This window comes from Cherax quadricarinatus, chromosome 65 (genome assembly GCF_038502225.1).
Source record: "Cherax quadricarinatus isolate ZL_2023a chromosome 65, ASM3850222v1, whole genome shotgun sequence".
Classification (NCBI taxonomy): Eukaryota; Metazoa; Arthropoda; class Malacostraca; order Decapoda; family Parastacidae; genus Cherax; species Cherax quadricarinatus.
Window position 1 is genome coordinate 12,532,803 of NC_091356.1, and position 26,877 is coordinate 12,559,679.

The window sequence follows — 26,877 nt, forward strand, 5'->3', positions numbered from 1 at the left end:
GTCCAATATTATCTTAATTTATTAACCCTCTGAGTGTTAATTCGAATCAAGTCTTCCTCTTCTACTTGGCTATATTAGGTTTTCCTGGGATAATAACCAACCTAGGTTAAATAATACAAACAAATAACCTGCACATAGAAGGTTGAAACTTATGACGATGTTTCGGTCCGACTTGGACCATTAACTAGTGGTTCGTATGTCAGTTTGTGTGCGGTCAGCAGTAACAACCTGGTTGATCAGACCCTGATCCACCACGAGGCCTGGTCTCAGACCGGGCCGTGGGGGCGTTGACCCCCAAACCCTCTCCAGGTATACTCCAAGGACTGTGATTTTTTTTCTAAATACTGTTCGTTCTAATCAAAACATAAGAATTTTAGTGGGTGACTTCCACGAGTATTTACAGTGACGTGCAGCTGGGTGATAACGCTGAGGTAATTATGGAAATCCAATCCTTGGGCGAGTTGGAAAATATTTACTCCCGTAAAAAGTTCAATATTAGATTGGTTTTGTCATGGACACTGATTTGTGCTGTGTAGATGTGAATACCAGTTTAAGATCTCAAGATATAGTTAGATAATAAATGTTATCCTTGCAGCCCTGAGGTGGCTATAGCATCTCTATATAGGAAGGGGTTAAGAGTGGCTCTCTGGAAGGGACGCTAGGAAGGACTTGTTAAGGGTGGCTGACTGTTTGGAAGGGACGCTAAGAGGGACTTGTTAAGGGTGGCTGTCTGTTTGGAAGGGACGCTAAGAGGGACTTGTTAAGGGTGGCTGACTGTTCGAAAGGGACGCTAAGAGGGACTTGTTAAGGGTGGCTGACTGTTTGGAAGGGGCGTTAGGGGACTTGTCCTGAAGCTACGTAGTTACTATTATTTGGGCGGGGACTTTGAGAGCTGATTGAGATTATAGGGGGTTTAATCCCCCTATAATCTGAAACATGCGGTGTACCTGCTTATAAAAAAACAGCGAAAGCGACTTAAAAAACCAGGATTGCGGAAACGAAAAACAAAATCAGATATGGACAAGTTCTGCATATAAGAGACACTTGCAGTTAGGTGATTAATGAAACGTTCGTTCTCTCCAACGCTTCACTTGTGTTGCTAGTGTGCGTGAAGATTAAGCTCATCAAACTCGCTGAGAGACGTCTGCAGTCATTCACCCCTGGTTATATAGGTTAATAATACTTAGACTGGTTCTCTGATCCAGGCGATTACCAGCAGCCTAACTGGCGAGGAATTAGATACATGTGCAACATCTGGGTATCCGTATTTGAAGACTTATCGCCCAATAGCAGAGGTTCATCCAGAATAAGGTACTGAATATCTGCTACCAGGTTGAGGGACTGATTACCTCATCTTCTGTCGCCGAATATCATCTCCGTATTGGAATTATAAAGGCAGTGATTGGCGAAACCTCTTCGAATATAAATACCCAGATGTTGCACATGTGTCTGCCTCTTCATCTTGCCTAACTGATCAAACACAGAGCCATGATTAATGGGACGGAGTACTGAGCCTCCATCACTGCTTGCACTAAATGACCCACATGGGTTTAACGCTTCATGAAATACAGACTATCATCTCAACTCAATCTTATCAGTAACCTTAGGACCAGGGTGATTCTCTGTAGTAGGGCTAGTTGTAAGTAGGGAGCTGATAACGAAGTCTGCTCTTTTGTAACGGTATGCTGATACCAACAAACTTTAATAATAATAATGATATCTTTATTTCTACAAGTACATGTACAAGGTATACAGTGGAAATATAAACACATATGCAGTATAATGTGATCCTTTATTGGCTACGTTTCACCCACACAGTGGGCTTTTTCAAGTCACAAACAGATCTACCTGGGGTGAAGAAGGTCCAGGTATTCTCTGTGTGAAGGATCCATTTCTACTGCAGTGTTTGACACGATGGATATAAATGGTATAAAATACCGACCTAGCTGACATCAATGACATACTACTATATATAAAGCCGCTTGTTATGCAGAGCATTTCCCGCAAATTAGGTCAATTTTGTCCCGAGATGCGACCCACATCAGTCCACTAACACCCAGGTACCCATTTTACTGATGGATAAACATGGACAACCGGTTTAAGGAAACACGTCCAATGTTTCAACCCTCGCCGGGAATTGAACCCTGACACTCACCTTGTGAAGCGAGAGCTTTTGCCACCAGGCCACGGGACACCGTCAACTGTAGTGCAAAACAACCACAGGGAGAGGAAGATGAATGACAGCTCTCAGTCAACTTTACCTGTGACTGTTTTGCACCTGTTATCGCTTTTTAGCCATTACTGCTTAAAGAACGCTTATGTACAGTTCGGGAGATTTATTAAAAGTAACTTTTCAGCACCGTAGTGGCGAAAATTCAAACAATCTTCACCACTACAGTGTTCTTCACACCACCGCCAGGGTTGACGGACTGATTATCTCATCTTTTGTATATAGTTCTTCTAGCTTCCAGTTACGTCCTGGAATTTGTATTGATAAAGCCACTGGATGGTGAAACGTCTACAATAAAGATACCCAGATGTTGCACATGTGTCTAAATTTTCATCTTGTCGGTGTTATATATCATTCATGGGTAACCACATAAATACAGTTACACAAATTATTATACACGTGTAAATTACCTAGGATAACCACCCCAAAAATCAGACAATGTGACTTATTTCCAGTGGAGTCCTTCAGTTCTAATATATACATATAAGAACATAAGAACATAAGAAAGAAGGAACACTGCAGCAGGCCTACTGGCCTTCTTGTTATTCGCTGCTTAAGGTGCTTCAGCAACTAGGTCATTAGCCCCATAGGCCTATCGTACAGGACAACAAAACCGAGCGTAGATAGTGAGACACTTGCACTGATGTACGGTTGTTTACAACCGCCACCATTACTGACCTACCTGGAGGGTGTTCCAGGGTCAACGTCCCAGCGGCCTGGTACACGACCAGACCTCACCGTGGATCAGGGCCTGATCAACCAGGCTGTTACTGCCGGCTACACGCAAACCGACGTACGAACCACAGCCCGGCTGGTCAGGTACTGGAGAAAAAACAAACCAGAAGAAATGGAAAATACACACCAGGCAACCAGGAGGGGGGAAAAACTACCCCAATCACTAAATGTTTAAAAAAACTCTCACAGACTACTGCGGTGAAGAAAATCCACTACGAAGACCAAGGGCAAGTTATACGTCAAAATCCTCCGTCCCATTCAACGTCTTTTAACGTTGCATACGTCTAAAGATGCCCACGAAAGGCGTAATATTTGAAGCGGTGGAGGATTAGGTTAGGTTAGGGAGGATATCAGGAAACAGGACAAGTGTTTCCTGACGCGGGTTTTAGTCATATGATGACTAAGACCCGCTTTTGTTCAACTGACCGAGGCCTTCCACTGGCTTACCCTTCCATCCATTTAGAAATTATGGTTATGGATATAATAATTTGTTTATATTTTAGTGGAGGAGCAGATGCACTGGCCTGACCGTTAGTTAGTTTAATATGTTTATTATGGACCCCATAACCATCCTGTGGGCGGTAGTTCAAAGATTACAGAGGTACATAATGGGTCCAGGGACTGGACCCCAAAGTTATGATAGCTGAAGTAGTTACAAAGGTAATGAACTCCAGGTAGATCTGGTCACAATCATGGCAAGTTACAAAGGTAATAAACTCCAGGTAGATCCGGTCACAATCATGACAAGTTATAAAGGTAATGAACTCCAGGTAGATCTGGTCACAATCATGGTAAGTTACAAAGGTAATGAATCATCTTCACTCCTATACATGGTTAATTACAAAGTAATGAGCCAGTGACACGTCCACACCCGGTCACAATTGTAATGAGTTATAAATACAAACCTTGTCGTAAACCCCACAAACAACTCCTCAACGTGCCGTTCAGGTAGTGTTGGATGTCAGCACCAGCATAAGCGCCCTTAACATGCTAATCACTACCTCCATTTTACAAGACTTAAGATATGAGGGATCCCAATACCCAGACTAGTTTAATGTCCTTCGATGGAGAACTGACCGTATCCCAAAACACCTGCCAGTCTCCTTCCCGTCTTCCTATAATATGTTATTTTTCTTTACACATATGCTGCTATGTATGGCAATCTATGTAACTGTATTTGTGTTAAATTGAATAAACTTAGTTATTCCCCTATAATCTACCTTATCCACAGTTACTATCACATTTGCTTTGTCTGCAACACAACTGTCATAAAAAATTTGTAAAGTTACACCATGAATTAAGGAAAGATCCTGGACTTCATCTTACGAAAGCAGACAAAGCAAATGTGATAGTAATTATGGACAATGTAAATTATAGGGGGGAAATAAACATGATATTAGGCGCCTTTACAGGTAAACCCGGATCACCCACCGGGTTTTGGTAACCACAGTTCTCGCTGTGATGAGTAGTGAAGCCTGGCACTCGATCGAATCTCTGAGTCTTGCTGCCATCAGTGATTCTGTTATGCAGCACTAATGCGTAGCATTACGAGACATGGGTCTAGATGACATGGAAAGCTATGAGACGTGCTTCTAGATAAAAATCAAAGCTAAGTAGCACTAGAAGACATGTTTCTAAATAACAGTAAGAACTCTATAGACTGAGACGTGTTACTAGATAACAATGAGAGCTCTGTAGCACTATGAGACGTATTTCTAGATAATAAGAGTTTTGTAATCTTGAGATTCCATTACGTCTTATCTCACAGAGTTATCATGGCTTCCTTACGCCTACCTGCCAACTTCTTCGCCTCCTCATTAGTACTAAGATGGCAATTATTAGTTATTATATTCATCAGTAAATAATATCTCATTACCCCTGTAACTTATTCATCTATAAAAACTTTGCGGTCCAGTCCCTGGACCCATTATGTACCTCTGTAAACCTTTGACTACAGCCCACAGGATGGGTATCGAGTGCATAATGAAGATGTCAAACTAACAATTAATGCTAAGCTCATAAGGGGCCACACAGCACCCGGGGATTGGGAGGTATTGTAACCAGATATAAACATGTAAATAGTTTTGTGAATTATTATTATGTGAGTAAATTACCTGTAGGAGGTTTACAAGATATTACCTGAATTATTACCTGCAAGTAATTTGGGTGAGGTAAATGGGACTTAGTCACAGTAGGTCGACGAATTGTCACTCCCTTAAAGTCCACTCCCTACCACTCTCACATAAAAGCTAGACCTGACTTTAAATCAATAATTACAGTATTAAAACCAGTTACTCTGGTAAATTAAAATTGTGGATTGTATATGATTAGGCTTGCTGGGTACACAATAGAAATTCATATTACCACTTACCATTTAGTTACTATAGATAGATCACACCACAACACCTGCCTTACACCTAGACCCTACACTGGCCTGTTAGCGATCTAAATGAAAGGACTAATGGCACACTTCCCTGTGAGTGATGGTCGTATCCCGTATCTTCCACCATCCACACGTAATTTTTGAGGTCCCACAAATTTCCTGTCCCATTTCTTCAGCAGAGGACATTAACACGGGTTCCTATTACAAATTCAGGCCGAAAAAACGTAATTTGGCCACAAAGACGCCGGATTATTAACTGAATTTTCCACGACAACCAGCGCCCACAAATTACAAATGGCGTCTCTCACGGCGTCACTCAGCAGCTGTTCTACACTCCCTCTCACTAGAAATTTTTTGAAAGGGTCAAATTAGCATCACATTTAATTACACAGTTATTGTATTATTCTAATTTACATGTTCTAAATTTAGGAAAATCCAAAAATTTCCACAAATAGTTCATTACCACTAACTTGTGTAGCTATCAGAACTTTGGGGCTCAGTTCCTGGACCCATTATGTACCTCTGTAAACCTCTGACTCAGCTCCTGGACCCATTATGTACCTCTGTAAACCTCTGACTACCACCCACACCATGGGTATGGTGTGCATAATAAACATATTAAACTAATATGTTTCAATCAAGGAATGAAAGAATTTAAAGGATGATTCCCATCTTTCATGGGGATATTCTGTCTCCTCAGAGGTAAATTAGGTTAGATAAGGTTCGTTAGGAAACAGGACAAGTGTTCCTGACGCGGATCTTAATCATATGATGATCCACAGCTGGAATTTTAGGTCATCTGACCGAGGCCTTTCACCGGCTTACCCCTCCACCTCTATAATTGCTTACCACTGTTTTACATGTACAACCTCGTCATCTATGCAGCCTAATGCCGACAAAAGTGAAGAAAAACGTACGTTGCAGCTATAATTATAGTCTGTGTAGCTTTTCTGTGTGCACAGCTTTACCAATAATAATAATAATAATAAAACTCGGTGGCACTATGGCAGTACTGGAAACCTTCATTGGAGACGAAAAAAAAAATCTACAAATTTTATAACCTCTTCCCCAATAATAAAAATAATGCTTCTGGAATTCAGGAGCTCACGAGGCTTCTATACATTCCTATCTTTATTGAATGATTCTCGGTAGTTCTGTTCATTCCATGTACCTTACCCCTTAAGGGTACATTTCCCTCAGTATATGACGAGCGTTTTAAGTTGCTCACTGTGTTAGGTATTAAAGTATTCTTGTCTGGTGGTGACCAGGTTACTGTTGCAGACTTAATGACCATAGTGTAGTCGACAGCATTTAAACCCCACTAACAGACCGACCTCAAAAACTGGCCACCATAGCAATAATAATAATAATAATAATAATAATAATAATAATAATTTTTATTTCTGCAAGAACATGACACGTCTATCACTACCAACCATAGGATGTTTATAAAGTGACTACCATCACCATGATGGCTATGAGGTACCTACCATCATCATGGTGGCTATGAGGTACCTACCATCATCATGATGGCTGAGGTACCTACCATCATCATGGTGGCCATGAGGTACCTACCATCACCATGATGGCTATGAGGTACCTACCATCATCATGGTGGCCATGAGGTACCTACCATCATCATGGTGGCCATGAGGTACCTACCATCACCATGATGGCTATGAGGTACCTACCATCATCATGGTGGCTATGAGGTACCTACCATCATCATGGTGGCTATGAGGTACCTACCATCATCATGGTGGCCATGAGGTACCTACCATCACCATGATGGCTATGAGGTACCTACCATCACCATGATGGCTATGAGGTACCTACCATCATCATGGTGGCCATGAGGTACCTACCATCATCATGGTGGCCATGAGGTATCTACCATCATCATGGTGGCCATGAGGTACCTACCATCACCATGATGGCTATGAGGTACCTACCATCATCATGGTGGCCATGAGGTACCTACCATCATCATGGTGGCCATGAGGTACCTACCATCATCATGGTGGCCATGAGGTACCTACCATCATCATGGTGGCTATGAGGTACCTACCATCATCATGATGGCTATGAGGTACCTACCATCATCATGGTGACCATGAGGTACCTACCATCACCATGATGGCTATGAGGTACCTACCATCATCATGGTGGCCATGAGGTACCTACCATCATCATGGTGGCCATGAGGTACCTACCATCATCATGATGGCCATGAGGTACCTACCATCATCATGGTGGCCATGAGGTACCTACCATCATCATGGTGGCTATGAGGTACCTACCATCATCATGATGGCTATGAGGTACCTACCATCATCATGGTGGCTATGAGGTACCTACCATCATCATGGTGGCCATGAGGTACCTACCATCATCATGGTGGCTATGAGGTACCTACCATCATCATGGTGGTTATGAGGTACCTACCATCATCATGGTGGCCAGGAGGTACCTACCATCATCATGGTGGCCATGAGGTACCTACCATCATAATGGTGGCTATGAGGTACCTACCATCATCATGGTGGCTATGAGGTACCTACCATCATCATGGTGGCCATGAGGTACCTACCATCATCATGGTGGCCACGAGGTATCTACCATCATCATGGTGGCCATGAGGTACCTACCATCATCATGGTGGCTATGAGGTACCTACCATCATCATGGTGGCTATGAGGTACCTAAAATCATCATGGTGGTTATGAGGTACCTACCATCATCATGGTGGCCACGAGGTACCTACCATCCTCATGGTGGCCATGAGGTACCTACCATAATCATGGTGCCTATGAGGTACCTACCTTCACCATGATGGCTATGAGGTACCTACCATCATCATGGTGGCTATGAGGTACCTACCATCATCATGGTGGCCATGAGGTACCTACCATCATCATGGTGGCTATGAGGTACCTACCATCATCATGGTAGCTATGAGGTACCTACCATCATCATGGTGGCCACGAAGTACCTACCATCATCATGGTGGCTATGAGGTACCTACCATCATCATGGTGGCTATGAGGTACCTACCATCACCATGATGGCAATAGGTACCTACCATCACCATGGTAGCTATGAGGTACCTACTATCACCATGGTAGCTATGAGGTACCTACCATCACCATGGTAGCTATGAGGTACCTACCATCACCATGGTAGCTATGAGGTACCTACCATCACCATGGTAGCTATGAGGTACCTACACCATGCTAGCTATGAGGTACCTACCATCACCATGGTAGCTATGAGGTACCTATCATCACCATGGTAGCTATGAGGTACCTACCATCACCATGGTAGCTATGAGGTACCTACCATCACCATTGTAGCTATGGGGTACCTACCATCACCATGGTAGCTATGAGGTACCTACCATCACCATGGTAGCTATGAGATACCTACCATCACCATGGTAGCTATGAGGTACCTACCATCACCATGGTAGCTATTAGGTACCTACCATCACCATGGTAGCTATGAGGTACCTACCATCACCATGGTAGCTATAGGTACCTACCATCACCATGGTAGCTATGAGGTACCTACCATCACCATGGTAGCTATGAGGTACCTACCATCACCATGGTAGCTAAGATGTACCTACCATCACCATGGTAGCTATGAGGTACCTACCATCACCATGGTAGCTATGAGATACCTACCATCACCATGGTAGCTATGAGGTACCTACCATCACCATGGTAGCTATAGGTACCTACCATCACCATGGTAGCTATGAGGTACCTACCATCACCATGGTAGCTATGAGGTACCTACCATCACCATGGTAGCTATGAGGTACCTACCATCACCATGGTAGCTATGAGGTACCTACCATCACCATGGTAGCTATGAGGTACATACCATCACCATGGTAGCTATGAGGTACCTACCATCACCATGGTAGCTATGAGGTACCTACCATCACCATGGTAGCTATGAGGTACCTACCATCACCATGGTAGCTATAAGGTACCTACCATCACCATGGTAGCTATGAGGTACCTACCATCACCATGGTAGCTATGAGGTACCTACCATCACCATGGCAGCTATGAGGTACCTACCATCACCATGGTAGCTATGAGGTACCTACCATCACCATGGTAGCTATGAGGTACCTACCATCACCATGGTAGCTATGAGGTACCTACCATCACCATGGTAGCTATGAGGTACCTACCATCACCATGGTAGCTATGAGGTACCTACCATCACCATGGTAGCTATGAGGTACCTACCATCACCATGGTAGCTATGAGGTACCTACCATCACCATGGTAGCTATGAGGTACCTACCATCACCATGGTAGCTATTAGGTACCTACCATCACCATGGTAGCTATGAGGTACCTACCATCACCATGGTAGCTATGAGGTACCTACCATCACCATGGTAGCCATTAGGTACCTACCATCACCATGGTAGCTATGAGGTACCTACCATCACCATGGTAGCTATGAGGTACCTACCATCACCATGGTAGCTATGAGGTACCTACCATCACCATGGTAGCTATGAGGTACCTACCATCACCATGGTAGCTATGAGGTACCTACCATCACCATGATAGCTATTAGGTACCTACCATCACCATGGTAGCTATGAAGTACCATCACTCAACAAACATCACATCCACAGCCTAGATAATCTAGACAAACTAGAATTATCTGAATTATCATCTGTCTTTGATCCAACCTTCCTAATAAAATTATTGCTGTATCAACCCGAATGGGTCGTTCAGCTCTGAGAGAGAGAGTAGAATTAAGACTAGGGTGACTTTATCAGCAGTGAGTTTTATCATAGGGCTGTGACTGGTAAGTTCATGGTGATAATGATGATGATGATGATGGACTGTGACTGGTAAGTTCATGGTGATAATGATGATGATGATGATGGACTGTGACTGGTAAGTTCATGGTGATGATGATGATGATGATGATGGACTGTGACTGGTAAGTTCATGGTGATGATGATGATGATGATGATGGACTGTGACTGGTAAGTTCATGGTGATAATGATGATGATGATGATGATGGACTGTGACTGGTAAGTTCATGGTGATAATGATGATGATGATGATGGACTGTGACTGGTAAGTTCATGGTGATGATGATGATGATGATGATGGACTGTGACTGGTAAGTTCATGGTGATGATGATGATGATGATGGACTGTGACTGGTAAGTTCATGGTGATAATGATGATGATGATGGACTGTGACTGGTAAGTTCATGGTGATAATGATGATGATGATGATGGACTGTGACTGGTAAGTTCATGGTGATGATGATGATGATGATGATGGACTGTGACTGGTAAGTTCATGGTGATGATGATGATGATGATGGACTGTGACTGGTAAGTTCATGGTGATAATGATGATGATGATGGACTGTGACTGGTAAGTTCATGGTGATGATGATGATGATGATGGACTGTGACTGGTAAGTTCATGGTGATGATGATGATGATGATGGACTGTGACTGGTAAGTTCATGGTGATAATGATGATGATGATGATGGACTGTGACTGGTAAGTTCATGGTGATGATGATGATGATGATGATGGACTGTGACTGATAAGTTCATGGTGATGATGATGATGATGATGGACTGTGACTGGTAAGTTCATGGTGATGATGATGATGATGATGGACTGTGACTGGTAAGTTCATGGTGATAATGATGATGATGATGATGATGGACTGTGACTGGTAAGTTCATGGTGATAATGATGATGATGATGATGGACTGTGACTGGTAAGTTCATGGTGATGATGATGATGATGATGGACTGTGACTGGTAAGTTCATGGTGATAATGATGATGATGATGATGGACTGTGACAGGGACACTTCGGAGTATATTCCTTCCGTCATGTCGTTCACGAATACCAGAAACAGCACTGGTCTTAGGACTGACCCCTGTGGGACCCCGCTGGACACAGGCACCCACTCTGACACCTCGACACGTACCATGACTCGCTGCTGTCTTCCTGACAAGTATTCCTTGATCCACTGTAGTGCCTTCCCTGTTATCCTTGCCTGGTCATCCAGTTTTTGCACTAATCTCTTGTGTGGAACTGTGTCAAACGGCTTCTTACAGTCCAAGAAAATGCAATCTTCCCACCCCTCTTTCTCTTGTCTTACTGCTGTCACCCTGTCATAGAACTCCAGTAGGTTTGTGACACAGGATTTACCGTCCCTGAAACCATGTTGGCTGCTGTTGATGAGATCATTCCTTTCTAGGTGTTCCACCACTCTTCTCCTGATAATCTTCTCCATGACTTTGCATACTATACATGTTAGTGACACTGGTCTATAGTTTAGTGCTTCATGTCTGTCTCCTTTTTTAAAAGTTGGGACTACATTTGCTGTCTTCCATGCTTCAGGCAATCTCCCTATTTTGACAGATGTGTTGAATATTGTTGTTAGGGGTACACATAACGCCTCTGCTCCCTCTCTCAGGATCCATGGAGAGATGTTATCTGGCCCCATTGCCTTTGAGGTATCTAGCTCACTCAGAAGCCTCTTCACATCTTCCTCGGTTGTGTGTACTGTGTCCAGCGCTTGGTGGTGTACCCCACCTCTCCGTCTTTCTGGAGCCCCTTCTGTCTCCTCTGTGAACACTTCTTTGAATCTCGTGTTGAGTTCCTCACATACTTCACGGTCGCTTCTTGTTATCTCTCCTCCTTCCTTCCTTAGCCTGATTACCTGGTCCTTGACTGTTGTTTTCCTCCTGATGTGGCTGTATAACAGCTTCAGGTCAGATTTGGCTTTCGCTGCTATGTCATTTTCATATTGTCATTGGGCCTCCCTTCTTATCTGTGAATATTCATTTCTGGCTCTACGACTGTTCTACTTATTCTCCTGGGTCCTTTGCCTTCTATACTTCTTCCATTCCCTAGCACACTTGGTTTTTGCCTCCCTGCACCTTTGGGTGAACCATGGGCACATCCTGGCTTTTTCGTTATTCCTGTTACCCTTGGGCACAAACCTATCCTCAGCTTCTTTGCATATTGTTGTTACATATTCCATCATCTCATTAACTGGCTTCCCTGCCAGTTCTCTGTCCCACTGAACCCCGTTCAGGAAGTTCTTCATTCCTGTATAGTCCCCTTTCTTGTAGTTTGGCTTCATTCGCTCAGGCCTTCCTGCTTCCCCTCCACTTGTAGCTCTACTGTGTATTCGAAGCTTAAAACCACATGATCACTGGCCCCAAGGGGTCTTTCATATGTGATGTTCTCAATATCTGCACTGCTCAAGGTGAACACTAGGTCCAGTCTTGCTGGTTCCTCCTCTCCTCTCTCTCTTGTAGTGTCCCCTACGTGTTGGTACATAAAATTTTCCAATACCACCTCTATCATCTTAGCCCTCCATATATCTTGGCTCCCATGTGGTTCCAAATTCTCCCAATCGATTTCCTTGTGGTTAAAGTCACCCATGATCAGTAGCTTTGCCCTGCATGCATTAGCCCTTCTGGCCACTGCAGCCAATGTGTCAACCATTGCTCTGTTGCTCTCATCATACTCTTGCCTTGGCCTCCTGCTGTTCTGTGGTGGGTTATAGATCACTGCAATTACCTCCTTGGGTCCTCCAGAGTGAAGCATTCCCGCTATGTAATCACTTGCTTATCCACTGTCTCCTCTCTCCAGCTCATCAAAATTCCATCGGTTTTTGATCAGCAGTGTCACTCCTCCACCCCCCCTGTTCCCTCTGTCTTTCCTCAGGATTTGGTATCCTGTTGGAAAGATGGCATCCATTATCATACCTGTAAGCTTGGTTTCTGTGAGAGCTATGATGTCCGGTGATGCCTCTGACTCTTTCGTGCCACTCCTCCCACTTATAAGAACATAAGAACATAAGAAAGAAGAAACACTGCACTAGGCCTACTGACCCATGCAGAGCAGGCCCAATGACCCCCCCCCCGGATTAGCTCAATGACCCACCCAGTCTGGCCACCTCTACTCAAGGAAGGAGCATGGCACAAGATCCAGCAGCACAAGCTAGTCAGGTCCAACTCACACCCACCCACAACCACTCATGTATTTATCTAACCTATTTTTAAAACTACACAACGTTTTAGCCTGAATAACTGTACTCGGGAGTTTGTTCCACTCATCCACGACTCTATTACCAAACCAGTGCTTTCCTATATCCTTCCTGAATCTGAATTTTTCCAACTTGAAACCATTGCTGCGAGTCCTGTCTTGGCTGGAATTTTTCAGCACGCTATTTACATCCCCTTTATTTATTCCTGTTTTCCATTTATACACCTCGATCTACGCCTTTCGAGAGAGTGCAGATTCAGGGCCTCAGTCTATCCTCATAGGGAAGATTTCTGATACATGGGATCATCTTTGTCATCCTCCTCTGTACGTTTTCCAGAGCATTTATATCCATTCTGTAATACGGTGACCAGAACTGAGCAGCATAGTCTAAATGAGACCTAACCAAGGATATATAGAGTTGAAGAACGACCTGAGGACTTCTATTATTTATACTTCTAGATATGAAGCCAAGAATTCTGTTAGCTTTATTGAGAACACTAATGTCTTGGTTTTAGATTACTGCTAACAAGAACTCCTAAATCCATTTCGCAATCAGTAGTATTAAGATATACATCATTTAGTTTATATGTGGCATGGTTATTTACCTGTCCAACATTTAGAACTTTGCATTTGTCAATATTAAACTGCATATGCCACTTCTCTGACCATTGCATCAGTCTATTCAAATCATCCTGGAGTGCTCTAATGTCCTCATTAGAATGAATTGGATGGCCTATTTTGGTGTCATCAGCAAATTTGCTTATGTCGCTATTTATTCCCTCATCTATGTCGTTTATGTAAATTGTGAACAACACTGACCCCTGAGGAACACCGCTTGTGACGTGCCCCCATTCTGATTTCTCCCCATTTATGCAAACTCTCTGCTGCCTATTTGTTAGCCTGCCACTACCCAGGAAAAAATTTCTCCTCCTATTCCGTGTGCCTTAAGTTTCCTCAATAGCCTCTGGTGTGGAACTTTATCGAAAGCCTTACTGAAGTCCATATACATAATATCATATTCATTACCATGATCTACCTCCTCAAACACCTTAGTGAAAAAAGTTAGTAAATTCGTAAGAGAGGAACGTCCCTTTGTAAAACCGTGTTGAGATTCATTAATCAATCTGTGCCTGTCAAGATGGCTACGAATTGCCTCGGCAGTTATTGATTCCATAAATTTTCCTACTATGGAGGTAAGGCTCATTGGTCTATAGTTCGAAGCCAAGGACCTGTCACCTTACCTGGAGATTTACCTGGAGAGAGTTCCGGGGGTCAACGCCCCCGCGGCCCGGTCTGTGACCAGACCTCCTTGAGGTAAGAGCAAATAAACAAGAACAAGAACTAGAAAGAAAATAGAAGAAAACCCAAAGGGGTGTGTATATATATGCTTGTACATGTATGTGTAGTGTGACCTAATTGTAAGTAGAAATAGCAAGACGTACCTGAAATCTTGCATGTGTATGAGACAGAAAAATGGACACCAGCAATCCTACCATCATGTAAAACAATTACAGGTTTCCGTTTTACACTCACTTGGCAGGACGGTAGTACCTCCCTGGCCTGCCTTGTAAATAGGTATTCCATTTGCCATTTTCCACTTATCAGGCACTGTGCCAGTTTGTAGTGATATGTTCCTCTTTACATTCCTTTAACACCATTGCAAACAGTTCATCAGGATCTGGGGATTTGTTAGGTTTTAGTTTCTCTATTTGTCTGAGGACCATGTCACTAGCTACCACAATCGTGCATAGTTTATTATCATCCTGTTCTACATAATCTATTATTTCAGGAATATCGCTAGTATTCTCCTGGGTGAAAACTGAGAGGAAGTAGGTATTGAGAATTTCACACATATCCTTATCACTGTCAGTGATCTGACCTGAGTTACTCTTAAGTGTGCCAATCTTGTCCCTAATCTTACTTCTGTATACCTGAAAGAGCCCTTTTGGATTAATCTTTGAATCCCTTGCGACCTTAGCCTCATAATCCCTTTTTGCTTTTCTTATGCCTTTCTTTATTTCTCTCTTTAATTGAATGTATTGATTTCTTAACTGTCCATCCAATCTTTTGATATGCCTATATATGCCTCTCTTTTGACCAATGAGATGTTTTAATCTATTGTTCATCCATTTGGGATCATTTTTGTTAGATCTAATTTCCCTACTCGGAACAAAAGTTGTCTGGGCAGCTAGAACTATGCTCTGATAAACGTCATATTGGCAACCAAGATCACCTACCTGACCCATAGTCAGGACATCCCAATTTAGCCCACCCAGGTAATTTTTCAGTCCCATGAAGTCAGCCAAGCGAAAATCTGGGACAGAGATTTGATTGCAGTTATCTGGGTAATTCTATGATATATTGAAACTAAGTGATTTGTGACCACTTTCCCCAAGCTCATCATTAACCTCAAGATTATTAATTAGTGAATCTTTGTTGGCAAGAACCAAGTCAAGCAGATTGTTTCCTCTAGTTGGTTCTGTCACAACCTGTTCTAAAAAGCAATCCTGAACCGTATCAAGAAAGTCACTAGACTCAAGATTTCCTATCATATTGTTCCAATCAATTTGTCTAAAGTTAAAATCTCCCATTATCACAACATTTTCATATCTAGATGCCTTATGAATTTCGTCCCATAACAGCTTACTGCACTCCCTATCAAGGTTTGGGGGGAGGGGCCTATAAATCACACCAAAAATTAATTTGTCACGTCCCTCGAGAAACTGTAGCCAAACAGATTCTGTGTTCGATGTTTCTAATCTTATATCATGTCTAAGACAACAATTTAAATTTTCTCTGACATACATCGCCACTCCACCACCCTTCTTGTTGACCCTATCAGTGTGGAACAGTTTATAATCCTGTATGTTGCATTCAGAAGGCATTTCTCTATCTTTCAGGTTGAACCAGGTCTCATCTTATTTCTTAGACTCCTACTATTTGTATAGTAAACCTTAATTAAGGGAGCTAGTCACTCGTTGCCCTCTACTATCTCTCTTTGTTTGTTGATCAGTTGATTTGCCATTACTAGCAACTTTATTTTGAATATTGTCTTTTAAACATATCCCTGAGGTATCCCGGTAATAACTGCTGTTTTTAACCCTAATGCTGCAGCCTGATTGTTTCCCACAAACACCCATACCTCTATAATCTATCAGTTTAAATTCCTAGACAAGTCATCAATTACCCTCTCAAATGAATTGGCTAATGCAACCACTCCATCCCCAGAGAGATGAACCCCATCTGGAGTTTACCTGGAGAGAGTTTCGGGGGTCAACGCCCCCGCGGCCCGGTCTGTGACCAGGCCTCCTGGTGGATCAGCGCCTGATCAACCAGGCTGTTGCTGCTGGCTGCACGCAAACCAACGTACGAGCCACAGCCCGGCTGATCAGGAACTGCCTTTAGGTGCTTGTCCAGTGCCAGCTTGAAGACTGCCAGGGGTCTGTTGGTAATCCCCCTTATGTGTGCTGGGAGGCAGTTGAACAGTCTCGGTCCCCTGACACTTATTGTATGGTCTCTTAACGTGCTAGTGACACCCCTGCTTTTCATTGGGGGGATGGTGCATCGTCTGCCAAGTCTTTTGCTTTCGTAGTGAGTGATTTTCGTGTGCAAGTTCGGTACTAGTCCCTCTAGGATTTTCCAGGTGTATATAATCATGTATCTCTCCCTCCTGCGTTCCAGGGAATACAGGTTTAGAAACCTCAAGCGCTCCCAGTAATTGAGGTGTTTTATCTCCGTTATGCGCGCCGTGAAAGTTCTCTGTACATTTTCTAGGTCGGCAATTTCACCTGCCTTGAAAGGTGCTGTTAGAGTGCAGCAATATTCCAGCCTAGATAGAACAAGTGACCTGAAGAGTGTCATCATGGGCTTGGCCTCCCTAGTTTTGAAGGTTCTCATTATCCATCCTGTCATTTTTCTAGCAGATGCGATTGATACAATGTTATGGTCCTTGAAGGTGAGATCCTCCGACATAATCACTCCCAGGTCTTTGACGTTGGTGTTTCGCTCTATTTTGTGGCCAGAATTTGTTTTGTACTCTGATGAAGATTTAATTTCCTCATGTTTACCATATCTGAGTAATTGAAATTTCTCATCGTTGAACTTCATATTGTTTTCTGCAGCCCACTGAAAGATTTGGTTGATGTCCGCCTGGAGCCTTGCAGTGTCTGCAATGGAAGACACCTTGCATACATATCACGTTTGCCAAAGAATAGGTCCCAGATATCAATGAATGGGATTGCAAGTTCCTTGCAGTACCTGTTAAGCCAGCAATTTATACCAATTGCCCTAGACATCCATTCATTGCCCACTCCCTTTCAAAGCAAGATGCTACATATGACTGGGATCCCTCCCTCAGACCTAACTACTTCTATGGCTGACCTGTACTTATCCAGCAGCTCCTGTCTCCTGCCCTTCCCAGTGTCATTACCCCCAGCACTAAGAAAGATAATGGGCTTGTTCCCATTACCTGCCATAATATTATCCGACCTGCTGACTATGTCACCAACACCAGCTCCAGGAAGGCACACTCTCTGTCTGACCTTTCTGTCTCTGTTGCAAAATGCACGGTCCATATATCTTACCTGAGAATCGCCTACTATTAAAATATTCTTACGTTGATTGGCAGGGGAATCAGTGGTACCTTCAACCTCACTAACCACTGAAGTACACTCGTCTTGGAGAACAGAGAATCGACTTCCTACCTTCACATCTTCTCTATTAACTCTCCTCATCTTCCTTGTTCCTGAACTGTGAACCACTTGCCACTTAAAGCGGCTGCCACTATCACTGCTGGTGACCATTTCCTCCTTACCAGCTAAAACCTTCTCACACTCGCTCCCAAACTTATCTATGCAAAGCTTCAGCTTCCTATTTTCCTCCTGAAGAAGTAGAATCTCCTTCTTCAACACTTGAACCTGAGATTCTAAAACACTACAACAAGTCATGGTGCTTGGTAACAGCCCACGCTAACTCCCAAGAGCTTAGGCAGGTGTGACCGCAAGTGACTGATTTTCCTACCAGTTCTCTGTCCCGCTGAACCTCCTACAGGAAGTTCCTCATACCTGTGTAGTTCCCCCTTTTATAGTTTGGCTTTTCCCATTCAATTCCTGTTACCTTCTCCACTTGTAACTCTACTATATAATCAAAACTCAGAACCACGTGTGTGTGTGTGTGTGTGTGTGTGTGTGTGTGTGTGTGTGTGTGTGTGTGTGTGTGTACTCACCTAGTTGTACTCACCTAGTTGAGGTTGCGGGGGTCGAGTCCGAGCTCCTGGCCCCGCCTCTTCACTGATCGCTACTAGGTCACTCTCCCTGAGCCGTGAGCTTTATCATACCTCTGCTTAAAGCTATGTATGGATCCTGCCTCCACTACATCGCTTCCCAAACTATTCCACTTACTGACTACTCTGTGGCTGAAGAAATACTTCCTAACATCCCTGTGATTCATCTGTGTCTTCAGCTTCCAACTGTGTCCCCTTGTTACTGTGTCCAGTCTCTGGAACATCCTGTCTTTGTCCACCTTGTCAATTCCTCTCAGTATTTTGTATGTCGTTATCATGTCCCCCCTATCTCTCCTGTCCTCCAGTGTACTCACCTAGTTGTACTCACCTAGTTGAGGTTGCGGGGGTCGAGTCCGAGCTCCTGGCCCCGCCTCTTCACTGATCGCTACTAGGTCACTCTCCCTGAGCCGTGAGCTTTATCATACCTCTGCTTAAAGCTATGTATGGATCCTGCCTCCACTACATCGCTTCCCAAACTATTCCACTTACTGACTACTCTGTGGCTGAAGAAATACTTCCTAACATCCCTGTGATTCATCTGTGTCTTCAGCTTCCAACTGTGTCCCCTTGTTACTGTGTCCAATCTCTGGAACATCCTGTCTTTGTCCACCTTGTCAATTCCTCTCAGTATTTTGTATGTCGTTATCATGTCCCCCCTATCTCTCCTGTCCTCCAGTGTCGTCAGGTTGATTTCCCTTAACCTCTCCTCGTAGGACATACCTCTTAGCTCTGGGACTAGTCTTGTTGCAAACCTTTGCACTTTCTCTAGTTTCTTCACGTGCTTGGCTAGGTGTGGGTTCCAAACTGGTGCCGCATACTCCAATATGGGCCTAACATACACGGTGTACAGGGTCCTGAATGATTCCTTATTAAGATGTCGGAATGCTGTTCTGAGGTTTGCTAGGCGCCCATATGCTGCAGCAGTTATTTGGTTGATGTGCGCTTCAGGAGATGTGCCTGGTGTTATACTCACCCCAAGATCTTTTTCCTTGAGTGAGGTTTGTAGTCTCTGACCCCCTAGACTGTGTGTGTGTGTGTGTGTGTACTCACCTAATTGGTCATACCTCTTCTTAAAACTATGTATGGTGTGTGTGTGTGACTGAAGAAATACTTCCTAACGTGTGACTCGTGTGTGTGTGACCCCTTGTGTGTCCCCTCTCTGGAACATGTGTCTATTCCCCGCAGTGTATGTCGTTATCATGTCTCCCCTGACCCTTCTGTGTGTCGTGTGATGTACGTGTGTAGCCTTGTTGTGTGCTTGACCAGGTGTGGGTTCCAGACTGGTGCTGCACTCACCTAATTGTACTCACCTTATTGTGGTTGCAGGGGTCGAGACTCAGCTCCTGGCCCCACCTCTTCACTGATCGCTACTAGGTCCTCTCTCTCTCTGCTTCCTGAGCTGTATCATACCTCTTCTTAAAACTATGTATGGTTCCTGCCTCCACTACTTCACTTGCTAGGCTATTCCACTTCCTGGCAACTCTGTGACTGAAGAAATACTTCCTAACGTCCCTGTGACTCGTCTGAGTCTTCAGCTTCCAGTTGTGACCCCTTGTCCCTGTGTCCCCTCTCTGGAACATCCTATCTCTGTCCACCTTGTCTATTCCCCGCAGTATCTTGTATGTCGTTATCATGTCTCCCCTGACCCTTCTGTCCTCCAGTGTCGTCAGTCCGATTTCCCTTAACCTTTCCTCGTACGACATTCCCTTGAGCTCTGGGACTAGCCTTGTTGCAAACCTTTGTACTTTCTCTAACTTCTTGACGTGCTTGACCAGGTGTGGGTTCCAGACTGGTGCTGCATACTCCAGTATGGGCCTAACATACACAATGTACAGTGTCTTGAACGATTCCTTATTAAGGTATCGGAACGCTATTCTCAGGTTTGCCAGGCTCCCGTATGCTGCAGCAGTTATTTGGTTGATGTGTGCCTCCGGTGATGTGCTCGGTGTTATGGTCACCCCAAGGTCTTTCTCCCTGAGTGAGGTCTGTAGTCTTTGTCCACCTAGCCTATACTCTGTCTGCGGTCTTCTTTGCCCCTCCCCAATCTTCATGACTTTGCATTTGGCTGGATTGAATTCGAGAAGCCAGTTACTGGACCACATGTCCAGCCTGTCCAGGTCTCTTTGCGGTCCTGCCTCATCCTCGTCCGATTTAATTCTTCTCATCAACTTCACATCATCTGCGAACAGGGACACTTCAGAGTTTATTCCTTCCATCATGTCGTTCACATATATCAAAAATAGCACTGGTCCTAGAAATGACCCCTGTGGGACCCCGCTCGTAACAGGCGCCCACTCTGATACCTCTTCACGTACCATGACTCGTTGCTGCCTCCCTGTCAGGTATTCCCTGATCCATTGCAGTGCTCTCCCTTTTACATGCGCCTGATCCTCCAGCTTCTGCACTAATCTCTTGTGGAGAACTGTGTCAAAGGCCTTCCTGCAGTCTAGGAAAACGCAATCTACCCATCCCTCTCTCTCGTGTCTTACTTCTGTTACCTTGTCATAAAACTCCAGGAGGTTTGTGATACAAGGTTTGCCTTCCATGAACCCATGCTGGTTTTCATTTATAATCTTGTTCCTTTCCAGGTGTTCGACCGCTCTCCTCCTGATAATCTTCTCCATGACTTTGCACACAACACATGTCAGAGACACAGGTCTGTAGTTTAGCACCTCGTTTCTGTTTCCTTTCTTAAATATGGGGACTACATTAGCTGTCTTCCATTTCTCAGGTAGTTGCCCAGTTTCAAGGGATGTGTTGAAGATTGTGGTTAGAGGCATGCACAGCATCTCTGCTCCTTCTCTAAGGACCCATGGGGAGATGTTGTCCGGTCCCATCGCCTTTGAGGTGTCAAGGTCACTTTGGAGCTTCTTCACCTCCTCCTCAGTTGTTCGTATGTCATCCAACACTTGTTGGTATATTCCCTCTTGATGTTCCCTTCTGTGCTGTCTTCCCACAGCCCTTCCTGTCTCTACTGTAAACACTTCCTTAAATCTCCTTTCAGCTCCTCACATTCCTCCTGATCATTTCTTGTGAGTTCTCCGCCTTCTGTCCTTAATCTGATCACCTGGTCTTTGACTGTTGTCTTCCTCCTGATGTGGCTATACAACAGTTTCGGGTCAGTCTTGATTCTCGATGCTATGTCATTTTCATACTGTCGCTGGGCCTCCCTCCTTACCTGTGCATACTCATTCCTGGCTCTGCGACTGATCTCCCTATTTTCGTGTGTTCTCTGCCTTCTGTACTTTTTCCATTCTCTATTGCACTTTGTTTTTGCCTCCTTACACCGTCGGGTAAACCAGGGGCTCGTTCTGGTCTTCCCGTTGTTACTGTTGCCCTTGGGAATAAACCTTTCCACTGCCTCCTTGCATTTTGTTGTTACATATTCCATCATTTCATTTACTGGCTTTCCTGCCAGTTCTCTGTCCCACTGGACCTCCCGCAGGAAGTTCTTCAACCCTATGTAGTCCCTTCTTTTATAGTCAGGCTTTTCCCATTCAACTCCTGTTATTCTCTCCACTTGCAGCTCTACTATGTATTCAAAGCACAGAACCACGTGGTCGCTAGCTCCTAGGGGACTCTCATACTTGATGTCCTCAATGTCTGAGCTGCCCAGGGTGAACACAAGGTTTAATCTTGCTGGTTCATCCTCCCCTCTCACTCTGGTAGTGTCCTTAACATGTTGGTGCATGAGGTTTTCCAGCACCACGTCCAACATCCTGGCTCTCCATGTTTCGATACCCCCATGTGGCTCCAGGTTTTCCCAGTCAATCTCCCTGTGGTTGAAATCCTCCATAACCAGCAACTTTGTTCTGCTGGAGTGAGCTCTTCTTGCCACCTCAGCAAGTGTGTCCACCATTGCTCTGTTGCTCTCTTCATATTCCTCTCTTGGCCTCCTGCAGTTCTGTGGTGGATTATACATCACTGCAATGACCACTTTGTGTTCCCCAGACTGAAGTGTGCCTGCTATGTAGTCTCTTTCTCCCGTCTCATCTATGCCTTCCATTTTCTCGAATTTCCATCTGTTTTTTTACGAGCAGAGCAACCCCACCTCTCCCCCTGCCCCTTCTATCTTTCCTCATGATCTGGTATCCTGGTGGGAAGATTGCATCTGTTATTGTCTCCGTGAGTTTTGTTTCTGTAACTGCTATGTGTGTGTGTGTGTGTGTGTGTGTGTGTGTGTGTGTGTGTGTGTGTGTGTGTGTGTGTGTGTGTGTGTGTGTGTGTGTGTGTGTGTGTGTCTCAAATATATACACACTGAAGGGTGTGTATTACTGGAAGTATATACACAGTGAAGTGTCTGTATCAGTGTATATTTACCATGAGCTGACATGGTAAAGCTTTACACAGAGTGAAACATGACTTAAATAAATCTCTGCATAGAGCTAACCAACTTAATAAAGCTCTACACCGACAGAAATACATTAACATAAAGCTGTACGCAGAAGATAAAATGAATCAACAAAGCTCTACATAAAGTGAAACACGACTTAATAGAGCGAAACATTGTTCCCAATACAAGATAGTTTCGCACCACATTATCAGCAATATTATTTTTTCCCTGTAATCTACCTTGTCTATAATTACTGTCACATTTCCTTTGTCTGCTTTAGTAAGGTAAAGTCTGGGATCTTAATTTATGGTATAACTTAACAAATCTTTCAGAACAGCTCATTAAGGAGACAGGGAAACTCACGCGCCTGTTAATAATTGACGGAAGTCTATCCTAGCACGTCCTATGTGATCCTAGTGGCTAGGAGATCTGTATTTTTTAAACCTAGGAGGCCAGGGTTCGAATCCTGGTATTTGAAATCAGTTTCGCTTGCGAGTCTTTTAAAGTGGGTGGGGTCTCCACTTTATTATCGAAGGATCGTCAGTTCGATCCTCGGGCTAGGCTAGTTGTATACCTGGAGTATACCTGGAGAGAGTTTCGGGGATCAATGCCCCCGCGGCCCAGTCTGAGACCAGGCCTCGTGGTGGATCAGGATCTGATCAGCCAGGCTGTTACTACTGGCCGCACGCAAACTGACATAAGAACCACAGCCCGGTTGGTCAGGTACTGACTTTAGGTGCCTGTCCAGTGACTTCTTGAAGACAGCCAGGGGTCTATTGGTAATCCCCCTTATGTATGCTGGGAGGCAGTTGAACAATCTTGGGCCTCTGACACTGTGTTGTCACTCAGTGTGCGCGTGGTGCCCCTGCTTGTTAGTGAGGGAAAGTAAAGCAGAGGAGCCACGAGTACACTGAGAGACAAGGTATGTGATGTAAATGTTGTATAAGACTGGTACTAGTTCAACATCAGGGAATCTTTATTGTGGAAAAGTTTCGCCAGTCAGTGGCTTCTTCGGTTCAGTACAGAGACGAACGGTAGAATATGAGGAGTTGTAGGTAATCAGTCCCTGAGTCGATGTGCTCAGTCCATCAATCTTGATAAAAGTATGTATACTTAGACCAACGCATGTATATATGAGTGCATGTACTTGTATATAGTATGCACATTACGTGTGCATAGCGAGTGATGGTAGGCACAGAGTACACACACACACACACACACACACAGGAGCTAGACTCGACCCCTGCAACCACAAATAGGTGAGTACACACACATACACACACACACACACACACACACACAAGACATGCTAACCATTCTACTAATAGCACCAAGCGAGGCAACAGTCGCTCCTGCCTGGATATTTACAATGTGGCAATAGCACCAGTTGAAGGTTACCTCGTGGGAGGTGAAATTCACCCTTATTCTACTACAAGACGAGGCTATGTTGGCCCCGTACCCTCGTATGTGAACCTGGGTGAGTGATGGCTCGCGAGGCCAGTGTTTATAGTGAATTTGTACAGCATCACAATAAAACTGCATCAGATCCAACTATTTGGTTATGTGAACCGTGGTATCACCTAGCATCAAGCTAGGTGATACCACGGATGGTAGAAGGAGGTTTTGTTGAGATGTCCCACTTGTGGACAGGTTGCTTCAGTTCGTCAATGACTGAGGACAGGTTTCATGAATCAGTCGCTGTCTGAGGACAGGTTTCATGAATCAGTCGCTGTCTGAGGACAGGTTTCATGAATCAGTCGCTGTCTGAGGACAGGTTTCATGAATCAGTCATTGTCTGAAGAGGAACGTAACAATAAAGTACTTTCCTGTTACCGTCTTTATCGCCACATGTCGCCTTAATCCGAAATGGTTGTAAATGGTACAGTTACACGGACAATATATGAAAAAGATATCTTTTGTACAGTTCAGGACACATAAGAACATAAGAAAGGAGGAACACTGCAATAGGCCTGTTGGCCCATACTAGGCAGGTCCTTCACAAATCCAACCCACTAACAGAATAAATGCTGTAAAGTAAAAGGACACAAGTGCAACTAATGTGACATTTATTGTGGCATGATAAAGCTTGATAAAGCTCCTGGAGAGCGAAACGTTGCCACAATAAATGTCACATTAGTTGCACTTGTGTCCTTTTACTTTACATATTGTCGGTAATTCTACCAACTTTATTAGAATAAATGCTACCCACGTTCACCCAGGAAACCACTCGTAGCAAAATGTTCCCTTTTATTTGAAGGGAAGACTAGGATGGGAGAGTTGAAGCAGTGGTGTTGATATTGCAAGTGTTGCAGGCTGATGAAGCAACACCATGTGACAATGCAGATAATGTGTGGAGGGGATTGTAAACACTCTCTGTACTGTGTTTTAAGATACAGCAGATTACAAGGGTACAGAATTAATTCCAGAGACATGCATGGAGAATGTAAGTACGTTATAACTATTATTAGCTACATTTTTACGAAGATAAATATGCTGTGTTTGCTGCAATTAGCTGAGTTTAATGTGTTAAGGGTTGGTAATATGTGTAAATTCAGGCTGAGGGACTGATTACCTCAAACTCCTCCTCTCCTTACACCTTTCTACTTTGTATTGGACTGATGAAGCCACTGTGTGGCGAAACATTTCTTTAATAAAGATTTCCATATGTTGCATAAGTGTCGGTTTGCAAAACCAATCATCACATCACGACGTATACATGATTATACAGAGGAGTGTGTATGAGGGACTCTTGCCAACTCTAGAGACTGTCACAGGGTATACAGCCATAAAATATACCAAGGTCTGGCGGGTTTGCTTGTTGGGTTTGAAGCCGATCTACTACACCAGGGTCATTAAGGCTGCACCTCACCTGTTCACCAACAGTCCAGAATACTTCAATACCTAAATCTGGGATTAAAGTACCAGAGTATATACACTGAGGGATATACACCTCTCGGTGTTTACAAACCGAGAAATATATACTTATTATTATTCTTCTTGATTCCTCAGGCTTTTCCATTAATAATAATAATAATAATAATAATAATAATAATAATAATAATAATAATAATAATAATAATAATAATAAAATTATTATCATTATTTTTATGCGATAAAGGTGGCGATTTTGTGGTTTTTCAAGTGTTGTAAAAGGTTTGAAAGACAATGAAATTTTGTAAAGAGAAGCCATCCGGATATAAAAAATCTTGTTTAACAGTGATTAAAGACCGAACAAATATACCAAATCTTCTTCTGTTATATACACAGGTAATCCTCCAAGAGATGCCTGAGTTTCCCTGTCTCCTAATATATTTATTTCCCTCCTATAATCTACCTTGTACATAATTACTATCACATTCGCTTTGTTCGCTTCCGTAAGGTGAAGTCCAGGATCTTTCCTTAATTCATGGTATAACTTAACAAATCTTTGAGGACAATTATGTTGTAGAAATTTGAGCAAAGTTCAGACTTCAAAGCAAATGCGTTAATAATTATGGAAAAAAGTAGATTATGGGGGAAAAATAAACAAGATATTAAAAGACGGGGGAACTAACGTACCCCTTAAGACGCCTAGTTTGTCAATGTGTTACCTGTTCATTATAGAACAGGTTATCATACGTTCACGTAACGTAACGTAATCTACCCGTGAATGAGTAGTAGTTTATTCATGATTATCCTTGCAAGATGATCTGAACTCTCTGTACGTCCGTGATTGTGTCAGTAGCTCTGTCAAGGACCATCAGGGACTTACTCTCTACCATCTTATTAACTGGGTAGTTGCAACATTCCCCACCTAGTTTAGCACTCCATCATACTTTAGCATTGCTGTGCAACA